Source organism: Arctopsyche grandis, chromosome 7 (assembly GCF_051622035.1).
Source record: "Arctopsyche grandis isolate Sample6627 chromosome 7, ASM5162203v2, whole genome shotgun sequence".
Classification (NCBI taxonomy): domain Eukaryota; kingdom Metazoa; phylum Arthropoda; class Insecta; order Trichoptera; family Hydropsychidae; genus Arctopsyche; species Arctopsyche grandis.
In genome coordinates this window covers 11,958,274-11,975,539 of record NC_135361.1, presented here as the reverse complement: position 1 = coordinate 11,975,539, position 17,266 = coordinate 11,958,274, and the positions used below count along the sequence as shown (strand labels likewise).

The 17,266-nt window shown below is 30.8% G+C and overlaps 1 protein-coding gene across 1 annotated transcript in view; it reads right to left on the bottom strand.

Annotated features, from left to right (window-relative positions):
* Positions 1-17,266, bottom strand: part of chas (chascon) — a 113,510-nt gene that overhangs the window by 87,527 nt on the left and 8,717 nt on the right. The window lies entirely within an intron of this gene.

Below are 17,266 nucleotides of genomic sequence, written 5' to 3'. Positions count from 1 at the left end.
AGTTATTTATTTATTTATTTATTTATAGTTAGTTTTGGACCATTGTGGCTTTACAGGAAGAACCTAATGTGCCACAATGGCCTATATTTGATTATGAAAAACAGAAAAATAAAAAATAAAATACAAAAAATAAAAATCAAAAATGCAAAAGCAGAAAAACATGTTAAAAGAAAAAATAAAAAAAAAACAGAAAACAAAAGAAAAATAATACATAAGATTATATATTAGACTAGTGATTTTACCCGGCTTCGTTCGGTATTTGTAATATAAGCAGCTTAAACATGGCAAAACAATCTAATGGTAAACATTAAATTGTTTTTTTATTAAATTTATTTGAATCGAAAAAAATTATATTCAGTTATATAATATAATATCGTCGTCATAGAATCTTTGATTTGATTTGTTCCCAACAAACCTTACATACATAGTTAAAAAGTCTCGAAAAGTCGAAATTATATATTAGAAGATACTAATTCTACGGAAATAAAAAGAAATTGTTTAATGTAGCTCCTTGCGCGTTGATGAAATATATGTACATAGATATGTATATGTAATTGAAATGCGTCAATATTTACATACATACATTAATGATTTTGATGATTTAAAAAAAATAAAAATTTATATACAGACAGTCATTTTTATACTTTATGTTTAAAGAACCAAACCTTAGCCCATATTTTTTACGTGTATTAGAACTAAACATATACCCAACTTAACCCATGTTATTTTAAATCAAAATTCTAAGATTTCGATTACAGATAGTGAGATAACATATTAGAAAAAATATCGAATCTACATATTCAACGTAATATGCAGCATCAATACATATATGTACGTACCAATGTACACGTGTATTATACATATATACTATATAAATTTACCGATATTAAATCGAATTCTTCGTAAAATTAAATCTAATAATCATCACAATGGATTTCAATTTCAAAATACTGATTAAAATACATCACAGAAATTGATATTAAACCAGTTTGAATCAAACTGATCAAACGTATATGCATTTAAATTGAAACACCTATGCAATAAATTATCGAAATTCGCACGCTTTGTCAAAAACGGTGTTAAATTGTTGAATGCGATATTGAACGTGTGAAATTTGAATTCGAAAGACCTTCATAAAATATTCTAATAGTGACAATCTCTTACATACAAAAAAATTGCACCATCCAGATGTGGGAAAAGCGTGAAAATTACAATTAAATGTAAAAAAAAAACAAATACACAATATACACTTTTATTATATTCGAATATAAGACGTAATACGGATTAAAATTCGAATCATCAAACGACAGTGTCGAAAAATGTCCCTAGTTAATATTCCTAGAGCCTAAAAGGCAACTTCCGGTTGCATTTATTAATATACATACATAAAACACATACCCAGGATGCGCCTCATTTTGAATCACAACAGGTACGATTTCGCTTATGGAACTTTTCACCTGTTTGGAAAATGTGCGTGAACGCACCATATTATGCCTATTCAACGACCTTGCATTGTTTACAAACATGAAATGTTAGCATAAGTCACGATTTTATACATACATATATATTAAAAACAGGAACATTCGGCGCAAAAAACACCTCTCAAACAGATTATTATGTAGTTCAAATTTTTTTCAAAGATCGAACGAAAGTGACTTAACGTTTGACGGCATAGCAAAAAGTGGCTTTTTTGCGAGTAAACATTGGTCGCGGTCTACGGTACGTATATTTACATTAAAAACGCTACCATGAATAATTCACGTAATCTATTTACGGTGAATGAGTCACGTGTGCGGGTCTCGAGCCATGTGCTCTCTCCGAAATCACCAACCCGTCTGTACGTACGTACGTACATACGTACGTGCGTGTGCAGCATCTTCGATTTGATTAATTCCAACTGACAGAATCGAGCTGTTAAACGTATTAGTAAAATGCGTCGGACAATCAATAATAACGAGAGAACCGTGTGAAAAATTGACTCAGTAGTGAAAAGCGATCGTCGAATGTACGTGACTGGGTATTTGATCGTCGAACGACGCATTAAATATTATAGTAATTTATATTTATGAAGCTTAAATTGAATAGCCATATGTAATGCGCAATGTTTTCAGCATAAATGTGGTTAGGCAAGAAAATGATGACATGTAAAATATTGCAAATCGAATTACTTTCAAAATCAATGATTCGTGTCTTGATTATGCAACGGAGTTTTCGATTTTTCTTATACTCATTTTTTGCCCTTTTATACATACATATATGTACGCTCCTCAGGAAAGAAATTCCAGTATAAGCCTTGTATCAATATTATGTAAATAAAAAAAATCAACGTTTGATAAACCGAAAGTGGGTTTTTTTTCCTTTTATAAAAGCCAAAAATGTTTCTACACTACCAAACGTATTAAGCTAAAAATTTGCTAGTATCTTTTTAATTCAATGCTCAAAATTTCAAAAACTTTATTTCAAAGTCCAACTAACATATAGCTGATTAAAAATAAACCGAAGAATTTCTACTAAAGATATTTTATGTTGATTCAATACTAAATATATTATATATATATATATATATATATATATATATATATATATATATATATATATATATATATATATATATATATATATATATATTTCACTTTATTTAATTTGTGAAATTTTAGTTATATTCAAGACATAAGTTTTTCATCTTGAAAATCATTTTTAAAATAAAACTAAATTCATCACTGAAAACTTTCATGAAAACAGGTTCAGATCCGAACTAAATAATTTTAATTTTTCCATCAATTTTCCTTCAAAAAGTTTTAGTGACACCTATAGATCAACATTAAAACTTTTTTAATTATTTTTTTTAATATAAAACTTTCTCAATAAAAACAATACATTATCATTATTAAAATATATAATTTGCATTAAAAAACCAATCATACAAAAAGAAACGTAAGATAAAGCGAGATATATTGACATATTATTCTGTACATGTATTGCGTGTAAGTGTCATTCAATTGCACATATCTTCAATGTACAAAGCTTCACATTTGCAAGGACCCTAATAAAGTCCTTTCACTTTTGCCATAGCAATAGTTTTCGACTAGAAATTTCACGCCTACGCATTTCGATGATGCAATGTGTAACACTGAGAGCAAAGATCTTCCCACACGTTAAAAACTAGCTCGACTAGGCTTACGATAATCTACAAGATTTATCATTTTGATACGTAGTAATCACACGCTCTTGTACACACACAAACACAATTTAACGGCTAAATTCACAAACGCTTCGATACTACGAAATTGCAAAACACGCCGGCAAATAGACACATGCTGGACCGATATTATCTCATTATCCTTAATAGACGTAATATAGTCCAGCGTCGAGCGGTCCAAGACTCTCACTCGACAACTGCATTTCTCGAAATGTTACGAAATCAATTTAACTTCTCGAGATAGTGTGCCAGTTATTCGAGGAATGCCGGTGCGCAAATAATAATACCACTTCGAGATGATTGGCCGCGCTTTTGCAAACTCTGAACGTATATTACGGTCAAATTTGATTTATATGTGATATTTTTAATTGTTCACCAGAAGGCAACGAAACATTTTACTTACGGTGGACGTTGCAATTGCATTGCGTACCGATGCAAATGTGCAATTTATACCGACAACATACGCATTCGGAAATTGCGCAACCCTTTGTTGTGGAGCGCATGCTGCATTATGCAAATCGTGTGAACTTTTTTTTTGCTTTATTTTAAAACAATTCCTTTTCAAAGCCCGTTAAAATAGTATGGAATACGTACTCCATATCGGTTCACAATGTAGCGGCAGTTAAAAGGTCGTTAGCCAATTTTCTCATGCCTAAAAAATAATTCGAAAAAGTTATTCACTCGCATTGCGTGCAAATAGTACGTTTTTCAACCTTTTAAAATTAATAACACTTAATTCGAACACAAATTTTCCGCATTGTTTACAAATTCCCTTTTATTCGCATGGTTTGTATCAAAAGTTAATTGGTTTTGAAAGCATACCAGCCGAAATTGTATAGCTATGAACAATCACTCTCTTTCTGCCGATCTGACATTGTATCTTACTGCAGGCTATAATATTATATATTAAGTAATACCAATTGAATTATAATTGGAATTGATTGAAAGATTACCTTCATTTTATATTCATATATTAAAGACTACCTTCAAAAACATTATCTTAATAATGACCAAATGATTATTACGTAATCATAATATATTATTATTCAAAATTTGCACAAAATACCTTAACAGATACACTTCAAACAGATGAGAATACAATAAGAAGAATATATACTTCATTATTGAACCGTTACTAAGCACGAATTGAAAATAAATAAATAAATTTTCACGCAAAACAAACGACATACATTTTGTTAACATTTGAAATTAAATTAAATCAAATATTACTTTTAATAATTGGATCATACAATTCTCGAATTTCCGCAACACCTTCAAACGATAGTTTATTTAATTAACCACTGGCAAATACAATGGCAAAAATTAAATATTAAATCAAAATATCACAACGGGCTATTTACGAGCTCCATTGTTGGGAATGTTGCCATTGTTAGAACGAAATTCAATAAAATGTACGTGTCCTCAAGGCACCTGTCAGTTCTGAGGAATCTGTGCGTCAAATTCGCGGAAAAGTGGTCAATTTTAATACGAATACGCGTACTTAACAAAAAAGGCGACCGGACATTCGTAATTCGGAGCGGAATTCTCGGTAAATGACGAATGAGTAAAACCTCACTGATATAATATTAAATGATGACATGTATGATGGTGAATTTCATTGATTTAGTTTTTATGAAGAAGTCCATAGTCAATGAATTTTTCAAGAAATAATGACAGTATCGAAATGTACATATTATACACATGTATAATGAACAGTATCATTGCTCAAGAAATCATAAAAAAAATAGCCTGAGTATAAAATTATATGTAATTCTTTTGTAAACTGGTCAATATAGATTCAAAATTTATTATCCATGTTCTCGTTTTGATATTTACATCCTAGTTGAGTTCTTTTGTTGCCGCTTTTGATTTATAGCAATAACAGCGGAATGATATTGCATCACAAATCGTTCAATAGAGAGGCGTTGTATTCAAATACTGGCAAATAAGTACGAGGCTCGACCTTAGAAGAGATCAATAACTTAACTTTGAACTATTAGAAAACACAAGGTCGGCAGTGTGTAAGTGGAATATTTTAAAACGTGAGCAGATTCGGTTTAAGTTTGGTTAAACGTCAACATTCACTCTAACATGCGTATCTTATAGTTTTTTCATGTAAATTTCACGAACAGCATCATTGCCCGTATCTTAATGTATTTACTTTATCGTTTGCATAATTACACTGACATAATTTCTCTTTTTTATGTGGGATGAGTCACATGATTTTATAAATACGCATATTCAACAGCACGTTCAAGTTTTTTTACTGAAAAGTTCAATCAATTTTTGACATATCAATAATTATTATAAAAAACGGTTTTAGTGTTCCAATTTCCTTTCAACTTATTACTGAAAGTTTATGTAGACTTTATTATGATTTTGTATTTTATTTGATTGTGAAGCCAAACTATAATATATAACTCCAATTTTTGAATAATAAAAATGAATGAAATTAATGTTAATCACAATCTAGACCTTTATTTATTTATTTATTAAAAAAAAACAGCATTACAACGTTTATAACGTTGTAATGCGTTTAAAAGTAAAATCAAAGAAGAAACGTATTGAATAATGATAGATAAGGATATATTTATGTACATATATACTTTCGTACACATGTAACAATATTAGGTAGGTACTAAGAAAAATTATCAAACAATAAAAATTTAAAGCAAGAAAAAAAACAACCAAAAGGATCAATATGAGGGAGAATATTGTTAAAAGAAGAACAAGATCTACATATGTATATAAAAATGAATTACAGGAATAGTTGGTGGACCAGGGATTAATGTGAAATAATGAAGAATTACAGAGTGATCTGATTGGTCATTGGAATAGGATATTACTCAATAAACAAGGACCATCAATTATATATGTATGTAATTCAAAAGCTTAAACGAAAAAACATAAATTATTTTCCTTCTAGATTGTAAGGAAACAAAACGATCAATGTGAAGAAATTTGGAATTGCCGTAGGAATGGAATTATTTTATTTATTCGTTCTAAAATTATTAACATATGTGTATGTATGTACATATTTATGTATGTATGTACTTAATCGATAGAAATGATTCCAAACAGTACAAGCAAATTCCAGATGATTTATGATTAGTATGCCAACAAATTCTCATATAATATTGTATGTACATATACTATATAGTAGGTACATATAACATATGTATGTATGTTTGTATATATTTCAAACAATGTAGTAGACGTGTTGTTCAAAAGTTATTATATGAAAGAAATTGTTCAGCCACCCTGCAGTTATAACAGCTAACGAACTGGTTAACAGTGCGACGGACGGGTTAAAGGTTGCCAACGTCTGAAATAGAATTTACGATGCGGTGAAAAATCGTAATATTATTCAAATTTGCACGCGCGTCACGTACACATTGCTCAGAATGCATCTATTACACTACATTTTGTAAACAACACTCTCGGATGTTATAATTATTCATGAAACTTCCCACGCCTGAATGACGTTTTAATAATCCTCGAGGGTCCTGTCAGTACCCAATGACAAATTATGCATTTATGAGGCTGCACTAGAATTACCTACATTGAACGCGGATGATTTTTCCATTGTGCAACAACAATACGGCATATAATCAATTTAACGCGATAACACTTAATAATCACTCAACCGCATCGTCGCGTGAAATATTTTTAATTTATCACTGTGTAGACTACGGTGGCCGAAATTGTATTTTATTGTTACGTAACAACGCTCTTGGCCCTTGACAGATTCGATGTCCAGTGTCGGCTCGCGTGGGAGTTTAAAAGTATAAAAAAATAATATATATTACATTTGAACTAATGGCAGGGCCAATGTACGCGAGACAAGTAACACACAAACGACTTATCTTATCGTTTGTCAATTCTTCTTAGCTCGCATGAATTCAAACATCCTGTCAAACTCGTAACGACTATTGAATTCAGCAATAAGCGTCGTGATTTATCCTGTATTATTGCATTTAATGCATTGGCGACTAAAAAGGCAATACACTCGTTCTCGCCATATTTGTTAATAAAAGACTAAGTGCAATTTAAATCTCGAACGATACCAAATATGGTTAAGTGTAACAGCAGAGAAGGAAGACTGCTGTTAGAAATTACATATGTCCATTATTTAGGAATACTAGACATGCCATCTGAGATTATCATTGATTTTTATAATACAGACAATCATAATATGATGCAATTGAAATGCAAATACAAATGATTAATTTTATCACAGCTGATGAATTTCTAAGTATCTCCGAAAGATTTAAGTACAAGATTAAGCTAACAAAATTTTAAAATTAATAATTTTTACCTTGAATGTATATAAATACATACATACGTGATTTTACAGCCTTCGTCTTACGCTCAAATTATCACAATTCAAATTTTAGCGAGTGAATATCGAAATGTCCGATATTTTGCGTTCGATTTCGCAATGGAATACGACTGACGCACGTCGCATTTTAACAATTCCTTTTGAAGTGCTACGATAAACATCCATTACGTCCACAAATGTCCTAATGGACGAAACAAAAGTGTCCAATCGACGTTTGCCTTGTTGCGACGAGGTACTAGTGCAGTGGCGTAACAGTGATGTAAAGAAGAAGAGTGTTCTTGTCCAACGCCTACGCAAACACTCCAAATGTGCGTGTAACGAAATTTTTCAAGTGTTTAAAAATATTACCAAAAATCACGCAATCCCAAAAATATTCGTAAATCGTCACATAAATTTGTACTCATTTACGTCAACTGTGTTTTTTTTTTGAGATGCGTATCAGAAAAACACGATTGTCCATGATTTATTGTGAAAAAATAATCATATTTCAGACAGAATCTTTTCCGCAACGTTGAAATTTCCGGAGTAGGTACGGGTTTCGCGATCACTCGCGCGTTCATATCACTTGATGAGCATACATGAACTTAATATATTGAATGATTCATTATATCTATGTTTGTATGTATTTACTTGTAAATATTGTATCTTTTACGTAAATATTTAAATTTACGTATAAGCTTCGAAACTTACTAGTAAAAATACAAAGGATATTTAATTTAATTTAATTATTATGATTTTTTTCCTTTTAAAGGTCGTGTAATTAAACAATGATAAATTTTAGGTAAATCATTTAAATTCTAACTTCAAAGTAAATTTGATTAATTATATGCGGTGACCAAATCAATGTCAAACGTCATCGAATTCCGAAGGCCTCTTTTTATTTTGGTCAAAAACACTACTGTGAAGGCAAATAAGATAACCAAACAATTCACCGTGACCTTCCGACGATTTAGCGATTCTATCTACCGTTCCGTCCGTGCACGCAAACAAGATATAAAATAATATCGGTCGTTATTGAACTTTGAATATGGCTCGTGCGAAATGATCCTCTTTGTGTAACACGACTGCAATGACCAAGAACGGATCTGCGTTATTGTATCGTCGTCGATATCAGTGTAAGTACTTAAAAGCAGTCGGCGAGTAGCAAAGACTTCGACGTTTACTTGCGATACGTGCAATTACTATAACATGCGGAATTTATAGATTATGTTTGCACAGATCTACGTAGATATATAATAAAGGGCCCACTCGGTGTTGACCAACATGGAGAATGTGACTAGGGATGCGAATGAGAACGAAGCGTTTGCGATTGCATACTTAGTCATTCCAATTCCGCATAGTATAAATGACTATTCATGCTCGCGATGATAGAAGAAATCAAAATATTTTAATTATTTATGAATTAACACGAAAACATTCCGTCCGCCTATTGTAGCTGAAGTAAATATATTATACATTTGTAATACATACATACAAAGTAGAAGTGATATGTATTATTATACAAATTTTCAAGGACCTGTTACAAGTATTTTTATATGGACAATGAGTCAAATTATACATATGTACATTTGTACATACATATGTGCTTTGTAAAAAAGTGTTTCATTTATTTACTCAACGTCTCAAACAAAGGATGCTTTGCCTTTTAAAGAATTAGTGAAATGTTATAATGCTCAAAGTGTACGAAAACAATCTTAAATAGGCACACCTCAAGGTCACGGTGTTTTGATGAATCATTTGTATCAATCAGTTTGTAAAATTTATATATAATTAAAATAAAAATTTCAATCACCGATACTAAGTTTCAGTTCGATAGGACAGCAGTGTTTAAAAAATCTCCAAAATACACAGACATATATAATACAAACACATACACACACACACACACACACATTTTTTTCTAGATCATGAAAACGTGTTCAGCGATCGATTCTAAGTTCGAATCAGTCAAAATCTCGAATTCGAATTTTCGCATGATCACAAAACTTCATCTATATACATAGATAAAGTAAAAATAATGTATGTACATATGTACTTATGTAATAAGTTCATCGTTTATCCAAAGCTCATAAATAAGCTATTTTTGGTAAATGTGATATAAGAAGTGTGCCCATATATGATGTACAAAATTTTATAACGTATAAAAATAAATAAAACTCATACTTATATGTATGTATATTTATGTGGAGTTTATTATTTATTTACAAGCAATAAATATCTCTTTGATTACGATTGTAAATATTTTTCCATAACCAAATTAATGTACTATTTGTGACATTTATATTTCGTAATCTTATGTACAAATCTTCAGATGGAACTAATGGAATTGAACATCTCAACAGTTCTAATTATACTAAAGCTGTAGACTGTGGAGTCTTTAAAAAATTATTATAACTCCCACTATGACTACGACTCTAACTCTGACTATGTTCAAAGGTCCCGACCAATTTTTTTTCTAATTAAGTATTTATAATTGATTTTTTTAATAAAGTGTTATAAAAATATCTTAAACTTTCAAAATATCAGTATTTATAACGGGTTATATCATATCATTAAATAGGCGTATATTGATTATACATACATCTTCACGTTTACAAATCACCTTATAAGGTAGTTAAAATATTACACCGTTCAAACTAACACGTTAAATAAACACGCACATGAGCCATTGCGAATAAAACCTTTGTCTGAATAATTAAACAACAAAAGGTTCTCAGTCCATTGACTCACGCTAATTAAGTATGCATACTCACTAATCAATCTTGACCAACTCAAATGTGACTTTCGTTAATTTTTTCGTTCGATAAATATAATAAACAAAGAGTTCGACGAACAATTCGATGAATGGCGCGTAGGACGTCGCTGGTCATCGTGCTGCTTTTGATGAAACACCGTAGGAAGAAGCCTTATACCGGGTCCTCCTACACCTGAGTTTGGTCTCCTTGAGCAGAGAGTCTCGATTGAGACCAACCCTCCCACCCAGAGCACCTCCTTTCCTTACAAGGATCACCTCGTATCGGACGAGTAGATACCTACTTACTATATATTCTAGCTTGTGTGCTTACTCTTACACTCGAATCCACTTTTTTCAAACATGATTCCAAAATTCAACATGTCTACAGTGTTTAGGTGTGAGCACCTTTCAAAAAATAACATTTGATTTGATACCGTAACATGACCTCGTTACGTTTAAGCACAATTTCTAAAAATCTAAATAAATACTTGCGTTAAATTATAGATTCAAATTGGTCGCAGTATTCAATTAAAATATAATGCAAAGGACACGTTTGGTTTATTTTCATTTTTTATTTTAATCGAATCCGGTGGAGCGTTTGAGCGATGGATTACTTCACGTTTCATATTTTTATGGTTCTATTACAAAATACGACCCGTAATTGTGATACATTACCGATTTTTCACGCTACAGCTTGCGTTTGATTTATAAATATAATTGAACAAATTAATCCAACAAATCTAATACAATGTTTTACAATTAATCGTATCGACTTAGATCGATCTATTCATATTAAGGAAGCATTATTTTCATTCGTTCGAGATTTAATAAAAAAATAAACATAACATTCGCTATACTTACAATTCAATCGATTTTTTTCACACTAATAGATCAACATGCTTTAGAAAATTTAGATTTGTTTATTTGTAAAATTCATAGCTTTTATCTGCCAATGTATCTAAATTGAGCATCAGTTTACAGAATACACGAGAATGCATGTACAAATTAATCTCGAATTAAAATAACAGCGAGATATGCCATCACTACGCTTGTCAGACTTAAGTCTTAATCAATTAGCAACTCGTAACGGATGCTTTGCGAGTTATTATTGCCTGTAATTAATTCATCATAATACATTTTCCCACACAAACGGCGTTGAAAATATCGTTAACTCAATCGCTCCGAGTGTGCTTCACAAGTGCGAGGAAAAACTACGAATTTTCCCAAGTGGGCCGTTTTCCCCGTATGTGAAATGGAAAGTCATTCATCGCTGTTGCGTTTCTCAGGCTCACATCACTATGGTAAGTATCCCATTATACCATATACGATGTGAGATTTACGCACTCGCATAACTTCCTAGAACCTATGAATATATGTACACATGTACATATATCGCTTTTGAATCATTTTTGTTGCGCAATTTGAACTGTGATTATGGTAAAACACGCGGAAAACTTAAGGGAAAGCGTCGAATCACATCACCTATTGGGAAATCTGGCGGTCAAAGGTGAAAAAACCAATTTGTGTGTCGCCCTGTAAGGCTTCTATTCTACCTTTATTATCTCATTGTTTACCAGAATGCCAACAAGTATCCGATTATCTAGATTTGTTTCCGTCGAATGCCTGAAATAATTCAAGTATTTACCAACTAATAATATTTCTGAAATAAGATTTACAAAAACTTTTATTTCTGAAAATAATCATTGAAAAATTTATCTTAAAAATGGTGATGCTGTTTTCCATTTAATCACAAAAAGTTAAGAGTACAACACTTAAAAAAAATAGAAAGTTTTCTTTGGGATCAAAGGAAAAGCATTGCACAAGGAATTACTGTATTCATTGAAGTAAAATAGTTGATTATTTAATTTATTAAGACTAACACTTTTAATTCAATTTCAATCAAAGCAATACTTTATTAAAATATCATAAAATTCATTACGCATTTTATCTACCAAATATTATACTTATATATAATATTTGTATACACACAAACTGCAGAAATCTTTTAAACATACGACAGGACCAATTTAAATGATATCAAAATGGACACACCCAAATCAACATCGGTGCAATAATGCGATTCAAAATTCAAATTTTATTGCCACAATTTCATAATAAAAAAACGACAAAAACTGAAAGTCTCTAATATATGCACATAAATATATTTTACGACATTTTACAAATTTGGCAAGTGTACTCAAAAGGAGTTACATAGGGTCAAACGGTGAGGCTCCGGAGGCCGGTCTCCGTGGCGCTATTGGCCCTCCTTGGCCGTCCATATAAGTCGACAACGTCGTGAGGAGGCTGCTTTGTAGGTCAACTGCACCATCTGGCTCCCGACCTTGCCACTATATTTATATCGCCACACTCATCAACCAAATATTCAAAAAAAAAAGAAAGATGTGATCGGTCGGAAGACATACTACGCGCGAGCACAGGACAGGCTTCCTAGGTATTTAAAACTGAAGCAACCTTCAGAAGCAACTAAAGGCCGTTCGTTGCTTGACCTCATTATATGAACGGAGAGAGAAAAAAAGATCTAAATGAGAGTATGAATCGACTTTGGAGAGTGTTGAAAAGTCTGGCGTCACGGTTGTTAACTCGATTTTTACCTGTCGGTGATCTCTCCGTACTTATAGGTGTCGGTGTAACGGTCACACGTGTACTTATTTCTACATACAAAACTAGTATCGGTTCATTTCCATAATATGATCATCTTATTAATTCAAATATATACAACAGAGTTCTCTTCGTTTCTGTATATGAAATGTTATCAAAAAGTGCTGCGAATACATTTAATAATAGACCCAACTCTGAGAAGTAATATTTTGATAACATAAAATTAAACTTATAAAATTCACAAGTTTATAAGTATGTAGATCAGAAATCGTATTTTGAATTATTATCATTATCATTTACAACCATTCACCCATTCTTCTAGCTACGTGGCCCATTGCCATTTTTTTAATTTATCAATGTACGTAGTAACAATAGATGAAGTTTTGTGATCATGCGAAAATTCGAACTCGATATTTTTTTTTATATTTTTAAATGCTTTTTATTATTACGAAATTATGTTCACAATACATCTTATATCTATTTTAATAGCTACTGATCTAATGATCATTTTCTATTTTACAATTTTAATTTAATTTCGTTAGTAATCATAGTATTATATTATTCTAATGTTAATGTACAGCATAATAGTAAAAAGAGCTCAAAAACCTATTTAGCCCATTGCCATTTCAATCTCTTCAATATCTCCACTATATCCACCACCATTGTCATACTTCTTACCCACGTATTCCGCTTCCTAACTTTTCACGTTATGCCAAGCATACAGCTTTCCACACTTTTTGAGTGCATTGGACATTTTTTAGCATCTTGACGTTCAATGTCCAAGTTTCACATCCATACATCATTAGTGGCAAAACACATTGATAGAAGAACTTTTTCTTCGAGCAAAGTGGCATTTTTTATTTAAAAACGGCGTTCATTCGTCCAAATGCACTCCATCCCAATTTCATGCATCTCTTTATTTCTTCTTATTACTACCAAACTTGTTTATAATACTAAATATAAATAATGAATGCTTACTACTACTATTTTATCATCTAATCATTAGATTCTAACGAAATGCTATCAAGCATGAAATAACTATTGATAATTAGTTTGGTCTTATCTACATTAATTTTTAATCCTACTTTCCTACTAAGTAGGATTTTAAGTTATAGCTGCATATAAATATTATCAACATTGAACCAAAATATGCAGCTGTTTATCGGTATAAATGAATGGGGCAAACCTCTACTTGCACACAAAAATATGTAGAATTTTGGCTGAAATCTTTCGGCTATTCAATTTTCATCTTACGGTACGTCTTTTATTATCAATTTTCCTTTACTAAATAGGGCATCGAGCTATTTTCAAATAATTTTTGCATGAACTAAATCCTTTTCTTTTCCGGTCCCATCTTCCTTTTAATTTTCATTAAGAATCATTTGACCAATTTTCTCGACTTATTGTTATTGTTATTTTAGTCATAGTTCTTATAATACAGTATATAACAGATTGAAAATATATGATTTGTTAAAAGCTATAACCAGAGATTTACAAAAAAATAAGTATATTTTCTAAATCACACCTACATAGTATAATAAAATTACGCTCATAATAGCATTGGAAAATTTCAATCCAAAGTCAAAGCGAACAAAGGCTTGATCATGTTTTGTTTTATTGCGTGTAATTTAACTGCCACCGTATTGAATGATCGCCGAATCGTCCATCATCATCGAAGTTACGAGACCGTGAAGCTCTCGACTGCTTGACTCGAAGCTTTGACTTTTGAATCGTAAATTTGAATGCATTTCAAGCGCGCGTGCACGTCGTTGCACGATGCAATTATCGCGCTCAGCTCGCGTGCACGAACTTTTGTTTACATTCTGTACGGGTTTACTCACATCACTCGCTGGCACATTTATTTGTGGCCGATGAGTAATTCGAATTGCCAATTTGACCTTCTTGTCGAGTTCATAAGCCACATAGGTTGCGAAATCCGCGTGCGTTTTACGCACAGTTTGATAGATTGAGACGTTGCGAGTACGAATTCAAAAGCACCGAGATTTCGAGCATTCAAACTACGAAAAGTTTGACCTCGACCTCAAAATTATCCATTCCACCTACATGCCTTCATTAGATTTGCACATGTATTGGCACGTTCTTTTTATTTTATTTCACCGGTTGTAATTGACCATATGTTGAGTGACACTGATACTACGTACATACATAAATAATTTATTTAAATGCAGTGTTTGTATGGTAATTAATTAATTAATTAATTGAAATTCAATGCTTAGTAGTATGTTTTTGCATCCTAGTATCCTCATATGTACCTGCATTTATATGTATATACTCATTTTTTTATTTTATTAAAATTACAACCAAGACATGTCTTCCCAACGCTATTATTCACAGTTCTCTTCTAACTGAGGCAATATATTATCTAAATATTATGAATTTTTAAATTTAATTAAAAATTCGTTAGGTATACAATGTAAATGGAAATTCAAATTCAAGTTCAATGTCACATTTTGAAAATATTTTTCAGTCATATTAAAAATACAACACATTTGTATAAAACAATGAAGAACTGTTCAAATATGTATTGAACGTTGAAAACAATGGTGGGTAAAGTTAAATTTGTAATTCTTATCTGTTTTCACACTGACTTGTGAAATATGTATACAATCTACTCTCAGTTACTTCAAATGATATATTACATTGGTATAAGAACTTACGGAATTTGTTGTTTTCATTTTATTTACATTTTACTGTTTTAATCTATTATGTTGCGAAGAGCTATGTTGTTCAATTTAAATGACGTCTATTCTTATCTGCACCGAAAATAATTTATTAAATTATTAATAGTTGATATTAAAATAGGTACCATAACAATCTAATTAATTTGTAATTTTTATTGCATTTATTTTTAATTGTGCAATATATAATACTTAGTAACACTTCTGAGAAATAAGATTATAAATTTAAATGACTATAATATAATAAGAAATTCATAAAACCCATTTTTTCACTATTCCTTCTTGCGTAATGAATTCATTTGATACACCTATGTATGTATGTATGTATGTATACATTTGTATATGATTATCATTTTAGTTTCAATTGAATCTCATAAAAAGACTCACTATAAACATAATATTCACTCCTCCACGTGGTTCACATTCCACAAAATTTCATCTTCGATACAATATAATTTTCATATTACAATTGAACCAAACAAAGAGCGTCAAATTATCATAACACACACGTATTTCATGAATAGCTTTTTTTGATTATTCATATACTTATTGAACTATTCTTATAGCAAACACGAAACCCAACGCAGGCAAATATGGAACCGAAATAAACATTTTTCTGGTCGAAACGCGTGCAGAATATAAATGAGATGAACGTTAAAAAAAATAAAATGACAAAACTCATTAGAATACTGAAATGGCGCAGTAGTCTTTTCGCCGAATGTTCCGAGATTATTTATTGAATTGCATCTATTTCAAATGTCAATCGTTTTGTCGACCGTTTCCTATCTAAAGAGGAAGTGTATGAAATCCGTGAACTCGAAACAATAATGTTTGATCGAAACACGGAGGTGCGCCTTTACGAGCGGATATATTAACAAATCGTTGCACTACAAAGAAAACGACAGTTTTTTACGGCAAAACAAACATTCATAGATATGTTATCTTAAGGAAAATTACACAATATGTATTGAGCATTCTTTCGAGACTTTTTCGGATGAAATAATCGATGCTATTTTTATGGAAGAGTCTACTTGACATGCCACCCACCTACAATTTTCATACACACATATGACCAAAAAATATTATGAATACCTCATATGTAACATCGAAAGCACCAAATTTTAATCTAAACTATCCCAAATGTATGTACATCATCTTGAATATTTTCAACTATTAATTCATAAATTTTATTACGGTCAAGATTAGTATAAGAAATGATTTATGCATGTGTATTAGTCAGCAATAGAAAATTTGCATTTAATTTTGTTTCAATCAGTATTAATATACATAGTTGAAATAATATATGTACATATGTATATTCATAGAGTTGCGGTCAAATTTAAAATCACTTTTAACTTATATAAAATTAATGTGTGCCTGAGGTGCAATAATTCAAATATTTAATTTAAAAGCCAAAATAATAATATATCTGCCTCAATATTATTTGGCCTTATTATTATATTATTATTATTGTTATATTAAATTATTATTATATTCAACGACGTAATTATTATTATTATTATTATTATTATTATTAATTATTATGAATTATTATTATTATATTCAACCTTATTATTATTGTTATATTCAACGACGTAAGATATATAATTTTATATTAGTTTACACATATGTATGTATTATATACATAAATTATAAGTCAACTTTTACTATAA